This window comes from Cryptomeria japonica, chromosome 1 (assembly GCF_030272615.1).
Source record: "Cryptomeria japonica chromosome 1, Sugi_1.0, whole genome shotgun sequence".
NCBI lineage: Eukaryota > Viridiplantae > Streptophyta > Pinopsida > Cupressales > Cupressaceae > Cryptomeria > Cryptomeria japonica.
In genome coordinates, this window is record NC_081405.1 from 470,302,529 (window position 1) to 470,316,597 (window position 14,069).

Sequence of the window (14,069 nt, forward strand, 5' to 3'; positions counted from 1 at the left end):
CAATTGTCAACCTTGATGTAACATTGTTTTTCTTAGGCTTCATAGAATTTTGTATTAGATTAGCAATTGTGTCAAATTTAGGAGCAACTAGCTGGATATTTCTTATTTTCTTTGGCAAATTCTGTTGCAGCCAAGAGGAATAAGACAATAATTTATAGATGATGCTCAAATGCTGCTGGAGGATCAAGAACAAACGGGAAGGGAGCCTCATCATGAAGTGTATCACCAGTTGGTAAAGACGGAGATTGTATTTCAGGAGAAGAATTGGGCTTAACATGAGGGGGCAATAAGATAAGAGTAGAAGGCGAATAGAGGGAATTGGCTCTTCATCATTAGGACAATTTTGAGGATCTTTGTACTCTTTTTAGTCAATTCCTTCCTAAATTGGATTTAACGACCTCTCTTTTAGCTTTCATCTCTTTTTTCTTATTTTTGGGTCAAATTTACAGGTGCTTGTAAATTTGTTTCTCTTGTTTGGGTTTTCATCATCAACTCCACCTTGAACACTTTGTTGCAAATTGGGAATTGAAACAGAGAATTGAGAAATGGTGGAAGAAGAACCTCCTTGAATGTGAATCCTCTTTCCTTGGTGGTTGTAGCTTCAAAGACCCTCTACCTTACCAATTTTTCAGACCTCTTGATAATATGATTTGTTCTCATACCTAAATCCTTCATCTCCTGACTTTCCTTATTAATAGGCGGTAAAGGTTGCACTTGAGTCTTCTCAAAATATTTGGGATCAATCAAGTCTGACTTGTCATCTTTGATCCTAGTCACATTCCAATCTAGTCTGAATTTTCTGATCTGCTCGTTGGTGAGCCTCATCCAGCCCTTCCTTCGGACTTCAAAGTCATCATCACAATCTTCCCAGAAGTCTTCAATCTCAAGGAAGTGACAATAAACTGCATCAAGGTCTAACATACCCTTTACCATCAAAGGGAAACCTCATGGTGTAACAATATAAACTCAGTTTTACCAATGATCACTTGATGTTCAGATCGTCAAAAAGAAGATTTGCAGATATGGATAGGAAAAGGAATACCATTTTTTCTCTTATCTGTGCATCTCTTGTTAACCTTGCCGATCTACCTCCAAAGTTTAATCAAAACAACCTTGTTATCTACATATCTCAGCAACATATATGGCTATTCATCAAAGCCTCAAATCTGCATATAGTTGAACCTCAAAAACTAGATAAATAACTCCCATACTGCTAATAAGAGTTGTTGCCTCTGGAGATATTCTGAGTTCTGTAATTCCTCTAAGCTCTCACTGTCAACATGGTGAAACCATTATTCATTTTCCAAAAGTTATTGTAACTTTGCTCCAGTTGTAACTGCGGATAGAAATCATAGATTTGAGTTGTGTTGTCATATATTCCACTGGTGTTGAGCTCCAACCAAGTTTTCATGCTTGCAGTCATGTAAAAGAGATAGGACATGTAAAAGCACTGGTTTGGCTCAAATTGGATTAGCTGATTATGCAGGTTATCACTAACAATACTCCCCTCACCCCCACCTCCCGGCCCACCCAATTAATGAATTGGTTACCTGCATATATGATGGTAATAAATAGACACATCCACTTTTTAAAGTTTTATGAATTTTTCTTTCCCATCAACTTGTTAAGGAGGATAAACATGCTGGAAACATCTTCAACAAAAAGAGATCTGTGAAGTGCCCTGTGTAGCTGAGGCTTCCTTTCTGAAGCATTCTATCATTCATTTCACATACCTTTGATGGAAGTGATACTCTATTCGAATGCTCTTATTTCTGTTGCAAACCTTGTCGTGTTTTATCAAATATTTCACGACTTGCCTATGCTTGCACAGTTTACATGATGTCTGTCAGCACAGCAACAACCACAACATCTGACAACATTTAATCTTATGTGCTTTGATGGATGCCTGTAACCTGTTCAAAAGCTCCCCTTCTTGTTTAGGCAAGGAGAAAGTTGGCAAAGGTCATGGAACTTGGCTTTATGCTTGCCACTATAATGCTCCTTTTTAGGTTTTTCAGGAAATATATATATTTTTTTATATTTCTGATATATAGGAACCTTAAAAATGAATTCTAAGCTAGGAAATTTGAAACTCTACGCTAATGTTCAACATCAATTCATGGTTTGCAGAATTAGTGTTAACTGCTGCCAAATGCAAATACTAAATTGTGAATGCTGAAAGTAATGTACGCAAATCAAACCCTAGGTATTATATCAGTGTAACATGATTGACTACAAAAAAAAAGTAATCTTCAGTGATGGCTGAGACAATTGTAAAGACTGAAAAATAAACACTCGTTAACTGTTAAGCTGCATTCCCATAATAAATTCAGATTCAATTAGGATGGATTCAGCATAACTTATCTTCTGTATTTTTCCTTTGAATATTTTAAATTCGAACTAAATGGAGAAATAAACAGCTAATGCTTAAATTACCTGGCAATTGTTATTTTAGAATTACCTAGAAAACTTGAATCTCTATATAATATACAGCTAAGTGTTAAATTGTAGGCTGTGATTAGGTATAATACTACAAGGCACAGCTGCTAAGGAGAATGTACAGCTGACTGTAAATATGATTCAACCTTGAATATCATATGGTGACCCCCCCTTTAATGCTGCAATGAATAATGGAAATGTTGCAACAGCATGTTTCAATATAAATGGTGCCCTCCAAAATAGATATAACAGCTTTAAATATCTCTCTCTTTTTTAATTAACTGTTGCAGCTTTCTGATGCCTTTGAGACATGTTGGTGGCTGTGCAGCCAAAAATGTATTGAAACCCTGCTAGAAAACTAGGCACATCTGAATAAAACTATATATTCTTAATAATGTTGCTGATATGACTATGATGGATAATTTTCTAGCAATTAGAAACAAAATAACTGCAGTAATTAGGCCAAATATGATCCTTTAGTAGAGTTGCCCAAAAGCAATATGAGGGTTTTTGTCCCCAAATCTAAATTTGAATTCAAAGGGTTTTCATCTTTTAGAATTTGCCAAACAAGTGTTTTCATCTTTTAGAATTTGCCAAACAAGGGTTTTCATACTTATGCACATTTTCAAAATTTGAATTCACAATGATGATTATGCTTCCTCAATTTGGGCTTTTGTCTTTTCATACATAGGTGCCTCTTTTGGGGCCCCCGTTTTTTCTTATCTGGTACTTGTTAAATAAATAAATAAATACAAAGGCCTTATAATGTCTCATTTAGGTGTCCTTTAATAACAACACTTAAATTGCCTTTTAATAATATTGAGCCCAAATTATACTTTATTTCCCTTACCATGCCCCTTAGCCTACGAGAAACAGAGATAGGCTACAAGTCTTCAATCAAAATTTTCTTTTTAATGGAGAAATGACACATATCACTAAGAATCTGTCAAGTGGTATTGCAATACAGTGAGCATAGAACCATGAGTCAAAAAACAGCTTAAAGAAGGGCCCAAATTTATTTTGGGGGTCGTTGCTTGTAAACCCCTGCACTTGGGGGCCACCTGCTTGCCAAAGCCCCTAGCCAGGATGATTCCTTGGGCATCACTATTGTGCAAGAATGTACATTCTATAAGGAGTGCTAAACATGCAAAATATACAACACATATACAACAAATAAGTGGCTACATAGAAATTTTTATCCTTCAAGTTTTTTAGGAACAAATTTGTTAAGGGTAGTGTGCAGGAGTAAATTCTCTCTTTTGTTTGCAGGGGATGATTCCCTTCTTTAGTAATCTTGAACAGAATATATCTTCTTATGTAGATTGATGGGATATACAGATTGATTGATTTATTTGGTCTCTTGCTTCTTTTGTAATCTTCAGCAGAATTTGCCTAGTGATCATCTCAACAGCTGCTGATTGTTTACTTCTTGAAGCTGGTCTAATTTTGGCTGCATACCTTTCCTTATAATTTTTTCATGTTATATATATATATATATATTTACCACAAAAAACAATGAAGGCATTTATGAGATAAGTTTCAATCATAAATAATTTGAGGCCAAATTTAAAAGCAATGAAAAGACATTCTTGAATGAAGTAGGAGTAGAGCTCTGCCTCTGATGTTTTTGTGAGATTGAAGAGAAAAGTTTGCCTATAATAATGTAGAGATATGAGGTAAATGAGATCTTGTGAACCATCTAGCAGAATGCAGTGAACAGCATGCAACTGTGCAAAGATAATGTTGGGGATCATAAAATTACTCACAATTAAATTAATAATTAACAGAAACTGGCATAGAATTTTTCAAGGCATTCATCCTTCACCTATTAATCTTTAAAATAGATCAATGATCAACTTCACCACAATAATCTAGCATTATGTGGGTATCTACAATAAGAGATTCCTCCACTTGATTTATTAAAGACTGTTTTAACAAACCCTTCTTATCTATCACCTTTTTCATTATTTAATCCTTAGCAAATTTCTAACAACCATTTAACTGAAATAACCTTCAGTGATAATATTTTTGATGAAGTGGTAAATCACACAACACACAACAACACAGATTTGCAGATGAAAATCTGAATTCTTTATTGAAAATATCACTGTTTATATCATAGCAATATGAAAGAAACAGAGGATCAAATCCTCAATAGGCTGCAATACATTATATCTTCATTTCCAGGTTTCTAGAGCCTTCTTCCTTATTACATCTTCGGATCTGCTTCCGATTTCTGTTTTCTTCCTTTCTCATGACTCACCACCTTCCCATCATCACACCGCTACTTGAAAAATGCTCGAAAATGGTCATAAATAACCTAAGGCATCTTCAAGCATATTTTGGGAATTGTAACTCCCAACTCCCAAAATAGGCCATTTGGGAATTCGATTGAGCTTGTCTTTTAGCTTTTTTGTTTTTTAAAATTGGTACTTAGAGTGCTCTATAATGTTGAAAATCCATAAACATATTTTCACCAATGTTGAAAATTCGTAAACATATTTTCATCAACTTTTGAGGCCAAAAATAATTGTTCATGTCCTCAAAACTCAATTTAAAAGATTTTTTGTGATTTTTGAAAACTCAATTAATAAAGATTTTCAATTCTAGAGCTAGTCATGTCTCAAAACATGCCCACAATGTGCAATTTACCATTCTGGAGCATTGGTGAAAATTTCAAGGCCCCACTTGTTCATATTCAAACCTAGCAAAAATAGAAACCTTATTATTTTAAGACCTCTTTGAAAATTTGAAGTTCTAAACTCTTCTCCAGGACTTTAAAGGAAAGAAGCTCCATGAGTATTCACCAAACAAAATTGAAATCAATAGAAAACATTTTTTATTTTTGCGTTTTTTTCTTAAAGATGCAAGTTTGCCTTTATATGTTGGATGCTTATGCAGCAGACACTCGGGGTAATTTGAGAAGCGACCTTGTCACATCTTTGATGTTCAAGGAAAACCAAGATGGTCAGCCTATGGCTTCAACAAACATGATAAATCTTCAAAAATCTTCCTTTCCACTTAGCTAATTATTCTTTATATTGACTGTTGTACTGCTGCCCACAAGGCTATTGGGGATTTCCTCTATTTCATCCTTTTCTGGAGTAGATGCCAGAATATCTCATTGTTCTTGTGTTGGTCCATCCTCCAAGCTTCCTCCTTGATACTTTGTCAAATGAGCAATGTTGAACATAGGTGAAATGTTAATTCCATTGTAATGTCTCCTTCTTCAACCTTGGTGTGTTGGATGGACCCCTTAGCCTATATTATTCCAGTAGGCTAATTCGGGGCTTGGTGAGAATAATTCTAATTAATTAAATTTAAGTTGTCTTACGTTATTATTTTTTGGACATCTTTAGTTTAATTATTTATTTTTATTAAAAGATGACAATGTGCTTAAAGTTGACTTTTCAGGGGCCCAAAGTGAATTAAAAATGAAAAGCGTCACTTTATGCATTCTAAAAATAGAAGTTCTTGAATGTTTGTGGGCAGGATATAAAATGAGTTGTAAAAGGGATGAAAGAAGATCTTTGGTCATTTGTCATATTTTCTCACTGTGAAGTTTGAGCTGCATGCTCAACTCAAAACACTATGATGAAAACTTTAAAGGGTAAGTTGGCGTTGGAGATTAAAGATTTCTTCCTAGTCAATTGTGGTGGATCTAGACAGGTTTCACAATTGTGCGGAATGTTGAAAAGAATTATCTCTCCTAGTGCTACAGATTTACATGTACAATTTATTGAAGTTCTGCTAGCAATTTTTTTTATGCAAAGATTCATGTATTTTCTAGTGTATATGGGGATTGGCAATAAAACATCTAAGTGGAATAGCTGGCTGTCATTTGTGAGCGTATTTTCGAATTGTTGGATTGTGTTGACCATGTTGAGGGGAGGTAGCACTATTTTCTCTAGCTGCAGCTTGGGTAGGAAGAAGCGTTGAGTTTGGGAGGAGTTTGAATGCATCTGTGGGGCTGTGGGATCATATGTGAAAGGGGCACCCAGCATAAGGGAGTCAACTTGCTTGCAAGGGCATTGAAGGCTTATAAAAACCAAATGTTATCCTTTGCAGAGCCTTATAAAGGGGTTATGCCAGGTTGGGGAGTTATAAGGAGAGACGTGGGAGGTGATAGAAAGTGGTTTTGATGCCTACAATAAACCATAGCAGCTTATTCAACTTGCAACACCTTGTTATACCTGTTACACTGTCAAATCATCATTAATTTGTCATTAGACCAGCCACCAGGTCAAGCTTCATTATTCCAACAAGTTATCCAAAGTTTGAGTTCAGAAATTACTGTGTGATTCTGTTTTTTGTACACAAACCTCTGTCATTGATAATTAACGTAATCATAAATTTATGACAGAAAATATACGGTGTGGGTTTTTTACATTTCCTTTTGGTATTTATAAGTGTTCTATTTGCATCAATCTTATATAAATATTATTTGTCAAACATTTATTGAACACCCTTGGAATTGGCAAAGCACAAAAACCAACACTATTAAAACACAAATAGACCAGTTAAGGTCTTTACAATGGTATTAGAGTTGGTTTTCTTGTCATCTTGTGGGAAGTTTAGTTAAAATCTGCAAGGAATCTATTATGCAGCCGGAGGGTACACACAAGTACTTTTTATAAGTTCAAATGCTGCACTAGAGAATCTTGAGATTGCAAAAGAAGCTCCTATTGCAGATCACTTTGAAGAAGGGGTTCCAAGAAACATGGGGTAAAAAATGAAGGTAGCACAATGCATTTGAATGATCTTAGTAGGGAACAACAGTAGTTAGTTCAATTGATGACACAAATGATGCAGAATATGAATGTGAATGAGAACAATGGTGACAATAATGGTAATGAGGGAAACAATGGAGAAGCTGGTTATACAAATATAACAGCTGACAACAATTCCAGGGCAGCTAGTGGAGCAACATTTAGACCTTTAATACCTACATTTTTGCAAAATGAAGCTGCAGTAAGAGTAAATCAGCAAAATGTAGAAGAGCGATATGTGAATTGGCTACATGAGTCCTAGTAATTAGGTGAAGAGTTTCATGCAGCCACGTGTCTACTAGACTTTTGCCAACTCAAATTGAAAAATAGACCTGGAAGAGATAAACGCCCTCAAAACTAGGATTTACAGAGGAGGTTGGGGTAAGCTATCTATTCCCACTTTTGATGGGTCCAACAAATGCATTATTAGGTCTTGGATTCAGGAATTGGATTCCTATTTGTCATTGAGTCCCCCTTGTCAGAAACAAAGCCATTAAATATTACACTTTACACATGGAGGGAGATGCACATGAATGGTGGTAACACGACTTGTTGACACATGTACACAACCTTATTGCTTATGTAGATTCAGTCGGAGACTCGTAGATAGGTATGATTCAGACCCAGAGTTGCATTTTTTGGAGGTATCCTAGTTGAAATAGAATGGGAATATTAATGTCTATGTTTCAAAATTTTAGAGACTTGCTATGATGGTAACAAATGATTTATAAAGCAGATTGATGGTTCTCTTCATTGAGGGGTTAAGACTTTCAATCCTCCAACACTTCAACATGCCATTAAGAGCTAGAACCATGGAGTTTCTGCCTTGAAAGAAAAATTTCAATCTATGTGTCCTCCATAGAAAGACAAAAGACCTTTTCAAAAGGAGTGATCCAAGAAACCAAGTTTGTGAGATGAGGAAAATAATGAGTTAAGGATAAACAAGTTGTGTTTCTTTTGTATGGAGCCATTAGAATTGGGACACGGGTGCCTAGGGAAAGGAAAGGTACATTATATTAAGGTGGTTTCTAATAGCGAGGAAGGAAAAACAAGAAATGGGTTGAGATGTGAAAGAGTGATTCAGAGGAAGAACTGGTTGATTCGTAATAGCACACTTCAGGGGGAGTTAAGGGAGGTACCATTGCTACACTTTTAGGTACACTTAGATATGATTCTTTCAAGGTGAGAGGAGCCTTGCAAGGCGAGTGATTTACAATATTGATAGATAGTGGGGCAACTTGAAACTTCATAGATAAGGCTTTGGTGGCAAAGAGAGGCCTAAAGGTAGAGGACTTCAAACAATTTAGTGTGATGGTTACAAACAGATTTAATATGAATTAAGGTTAGCTTTGGGTAATTATACAGTGATCGGGCGACCAATGATTTCTATGTGGTAGGCATTGGGGAGACATGTTTTAGGACTCCAGTGGTTGTATTCATGGGAAAGTACTTACGAAACTTTCAGACCTTGGAATTGAAGTTCAGAGTGGATGGGAAGAAAGTTGTTGTTCATGGGATCTCTAATTGGTGCACCCAAGATTTCATTGCAAAGAGGATGGAAAATATTTTTTTTCACGATGATGTAGTTTGGGTAGCCTAGATTTTTATTTGGAGAAAGTATACTTTAGATGGAAAGAAAGTTATGAAATATGGGGACATGTCTTCAAGGTTTTCTACCTCTGTCTTTGTGTTGGGATGTCTCGTGGACAGGGGATGGCTTGGGGATATTTCCCAGTTGTCCCAAAAAGATTTCAAATGCTAAGAATAAGAAATGTTTTGTAAACAATGGGATGGCTAGGAAATGAGGTGGGGAAATTCTTGGCTGTTCATGGGATGTGACAGGGACATCCTTCGTTCATCCTGGGGATGGCTGATTGTCCCTTAATTTCCAATGGCTTAAAAGGCCCCAAAAAACACATTTTTATTTCTTTGTGGCCCCCATGCCTCTCTAACCCTATGATGACAACACAAAACACTCCATTCATAGCATTTGACTTCATTTTTACATGAATTATTTTGTCAGCCAAGTTAGAAAGACAAAGCAATAGGGTTTAAAGGTGTTGTTGGAAAAAAGGCATTGATTAGTAACAAAGGAGAGGAGTGAGGTAGCAACTAGCAAGAGAAGTGAAAGATTTCTTTTTTTTTTAATGTTTAAAAGATGAAATTTATGATTCTTTGTGTTCTATAAAATTTTCAGTTTTCAAATACCAAAACAAAACAAAATGAGCAACGATGGTGAGAGTAGTGGGCATTATGAGAAGGAAGCAAAAAATGAAACCAACTTGGGGGTTTATTAGGGTGTGAGAGTGATATGGGTGAAGGGGAAGAGCCTCGAAAAAATCCATTTGAATGTGCTTCTGAAGCCAAAAAATAAAATACAGAAGGCCCCTTTATATCTAGAAAATCTCTTCTTCAATTGGTGACAACCTTAGACAAAGAGAAAAAGAAAAATTCGGGAGGTAGTAGATTGTGGTTGTCTCACATTTGTAAAGATCATTTTAATTGGAACGATACAAGTGTGCTATTGGGTTTTATAGGCCAAGGGGTGAAGGTTTGTAAAGAGATAAAGGACAATGAGAGGGTAGAGTGTTTTAGATTGCATGTGGAGGCAAAATCAGGGTATGGGGCTGCCAATGCAAGTACAATCTCTACAATCAGCTATTCATATGTCCTCTATGTTTGGTAGCCCTAGTGGTAGTGTTAGTGGTGATATTTAGGTTTCCACAAGATGGAAGAGGAAGACTATTTCTAGTTAGCAGCCAAATACAATTTCAAGTTTGTTCATTGTGCATGCACGAGATGTGGCATAATCCTTCATAGCCAAATTTTTCTATGCCCATGCCATTCCATTCCATGTAGCATGTTCTCCTCCTTTAAGAAAATGTTCAAAGAGATGTAGTCGCTATTGTTTCCTCATTAAACCCCCCTTGGAGAACATAAACTGCACACAACACTTCTTGACAAAGAATATTCCAAGGTGAGTGTTGTGATGGAGGGAGTGAGATAGTGCTGGACTAGGATGGGTTGCTGTATTGTCATGGAAAGGTGGACCGATATCAGACAATGCCGTTTTCAAATGTCCAGTTGGTTCATATTTTCTTAGAGCTATTGATTGTTCTGGGATGGGCAAGGGTGCAAAATTTTAATTTCATATTTTGAGAGATGCCATAGAGGAGTTTGGTGCCTCCAATGTTGTACAGGTGGTCATTGATTTGACACGTGTGTGCAAATTAACTGGATTGATGGTGGAGGGTGCTTATAACCACATCTTTTGTACCCCTTGTGTTCTTGCATTGAACTATGCATTGAAAGACAAAGTGGTTGTAAGGCTAGAGATATTTAGATGTTTTATTTGCATGATCACACCTCTCTTGTTCTCTTCAAGACATTTTCCAAGAAGGAACTCCTGAAGCTTGTAGAGACAAGGTATGCTTGTTGTTTTATTTTGTTGGAGAGGATGCTTGAAAATTTGTAATGTTTAATTAAGAGTGGAGTAGTTGGTCTAATGCAAATACTGCAGAAGGGAAAGGCATCAAACAAGAATTCTTAATGATGATTGGTGGTCCAATGTGAGGTAAAAAATTGTTTTTAATATTTTTTAATAACTAGCTGTTTTTTATTATATTCGTAATTTTAAATTCATGGTTTGATTGCTGATTTTATTAATAAAAATCTGATTTTAATTTTCTAAGTTGTCTTTTTTTCATATTTTTGTTTGCAGATATATTTGCTTCTTTATTTCATCAGTTGTGGATGTCCTTAGATATGCTGATATAAGGTCGCGAAGTCTTGGAGAGATTTATGAGACTTTTGAAAATGAAGCAAGAAATTTCTAACAAGGATCCTAATTTGGGATTATATGAGCAGCAAATTAAGGGCATTGTGATGCAGTGACAGATTGCTATGAACATCCTGCTTCATATGGCAGGGTTTGCCCTCAATCCTAAATTGAATGCACCAAAACCTTGTAGGTTGCCTATTTGCAATGATAAATAGGTGAAAGAAGGGTTTATGAAGGCCCTTGCAAAGATGTGTTCAATTGAGGAGTTGAGTTTACTTCGCACAAAATGGCTTGCCTTTACTAATCTTCGTGGTCCAACATTCAACAAAACAAAGGCGAAGATAGATAAAGCTACATCAGCTCAAAACGATCCTATTGGATGGTGGACATGGCATAGATGCAACCTAGTTGAGAACGCTTGCTATTTGCCTCCTTTGTTAGTGTCTTTGTTGCACAGAGAAATTGGTTTGAAGTGTTGAGAAATTGGTGGCTATGCATAGTGCTTTGCAACTCTAGGATTGTAAGACTATAGAGTATCGCAAGATTCCAACTTTATGGTGGGATGTTGATACAAAGAATGCGGCCCCCATTGAAGAGGAGATACATGATGGATTGGTTAAAGTTACTTTTGATGAGATAGCTCCTTATGCTCATAGTGGTAGTGACTTAGAGTCAGACTTTGTGTTGACAAATGTCCATTAGAGGCAGCCATCATACTTGCCATCATTTTGTTTTACAGTTTTTGACATTTGTGACTTTGTCAATTTGACCTTTGTAGTGCATACTTGTAGCCTTTGGGCATTTTGGTTTATTTAGTATTACTTTTTTCCAATTTTATATCATATGCATGTTGACATGAAATATGGAAGCAATTAAATATTAATTTGTTCGACTCTCATGTGAACTCTATGCCAATTATGATTAATGCTTCACACCTTTGTTAATGTTATATATATATATATATATATATATCCTTGAAATGTATTGCCCTATCCTTGTGTCCAGGAAACTTGGTGGAACAAAATAAAGCATATCATGTGGAGATCTAGTTCTTGATGGATAAGCATGTTGTGGTTTTTAGAGACATTCCCCTAAATAGGCCTCTAGAAAGAGGTTTTGAGCATTTGATTGAGCTAGAGGAGGGATGTAAGCCTATTATAAGTACTCCTTACTGTCATCCGAAGAGCCATAAGGAAGAAATTGAGGATGCTATCAAGGAGTTGCTAGACATTGGGCACATTAGGTCTATTTCTGGTCCTTATTCTTTTTCTATAGTGTATATAAAAAAAGATGGGACCATGAGGACGTGCATAGATTATTGTGCACTTAGTAAGAAAACAATCAAGAACAAGTGTTTGATTCCTGGTATGAAATGAATTGATTGATGAACTTCATGGGGCAATTTATTTCCTTAAGATTGCTATTAGATAGGGATACCATCAGATTTGGATTAGAGAGGAAGATGTTCATATGATAGCTTTCTGATGCGATTATGGACACTACATGTTCTTGGTGATGCCTTTCGTATTAACCAATGCTCCTGCTACATTACATTCTTATATGAATCATGTATTTAACAAGTAGTTACAAAAGTTCGTTGTCATTTTCTTTGATTACATCCTGATTTACAACAAGACTTGGGAAATTCACATTCGACACTAGGTTTTCAGCATTATGGAAGCATAATCACTTTTTGTTAAGGCCTCCAAGTGTGAGTTCGACATGATAGAATTTTTATACTTGGGGCATGTGATTGATGCTAATGGAGTTGAGTTTGATCATGAGAAAATTTAGGCCATTCTTGACTCGTTCCCACCAAAGACATTGACATAGTCGAGAGGATTCCTTGGATTATGCAACTACTATAGGAGGTTTATTAAAAGGGTGTTCATAGTTAACAACCCCCTTGGTAAATTTAACTAAGAAGGGACCTTTTTCTCAGACAAATGCAACTTAGTAGGTGTTTTATAGGCTGAAGAAGGTGATGAGCAATTGTCCAATGCTGGCTTTTCCCAAATTTTTTTCAAACCTGTCTTAGAATGCGATGTATCAAGAGAAGGCATTGGAGTTGTGATTATATAAAATAAGCACCCTATAGCCTTTGAGAGCTGGAATCTTAGACATGCAAAGATGCACTATTCCATGTATGACAAAAAGATACTTGTGATTATGCATGCTTTAGTGAAATTGAGATTGTATGTGGTTAGAGGGAACTTTGCAGTGATGACTGATCATAATAGCCTAAAGTACTTCCTTGAGCTGAAGGACCTAAATTAGTGGCAATCAAAGTGGGTAAGTAAAATAGAGGCTTTTGACTTTGATATCTAATTTGTGAAAGGTAAGAAAAATATAGTAGCTGATGCTTTGTCTAGAAGACCCACTTTATGCTCTATTTTAGAGACATCAGCCAATTGGAAGGTTCATTTGTAGGTTGAGTAGTCCTAAAATGCCTTGGCTTTTTTGGTTTTGGATAGAATGATTCAAGATGATATATACAAGTTCTTAGATGATGTCATCTATTATAGGGATAGGATTCACTTGTTTCCTTAATCAAAATTTAAAAGAAAAGATTTTGAGGGTTGTGCGTGATTCTCCTTTAGCAAGTCATTAGGGATACTTTAAAATCTACAAGAAGGTGAAAGAGAGATTTGCCTAGAAAGGATTGAAAGATGATGTCCTTAGACATTTGTGAGTTTGTAGTTTGCTAGCATAACAAATCTGAACACAATTTTCTAGTAGGGTTGTGTTGGTGTGTTTTTTATGCACGCGCAACTCAGAATAAAATACCTAGAGATATCCTATTCTCTCTTGATCAAAATCCTCTATGTGCTAAATAGATTGACTGTGTGATCACAAAGACGACTCCAAGGTTCTAGATTCAATGTGGATAGTCTCAGTTGGTTTGTTGTGAAAATGCTGGTAATCTCAAGGGGGACTTACGTAACTGTTCGAGGAGTGAATCAATCAAAGGATTCTACTGATTTCTGACTAACTTGTGAAAATGATTTTGCAATAAGTTTTTTTTAATCCTACTCTCTAGACTTGGAAAAAAAGGGCAAAAGAATGAGGGTTTAGGAAGT

The 14,069-nt window shown here is 36.0% G+C and overlaps 1 protein-coding gene across 1 annotated transcript in view; it reads left to right on the forward strand.

Annotated features, from left to right (window-relative positions):
- LOC131071428 (polyribonucleotide nucleotidyltransferase 2, mitochondrial) overlaps positions 1–14,069 on the forward strand; it is a 157,486-nt gene that overhangs the window by 42,077 nt on the left and 101,340 nt on the right. The window lies entirely within an intron of this gene.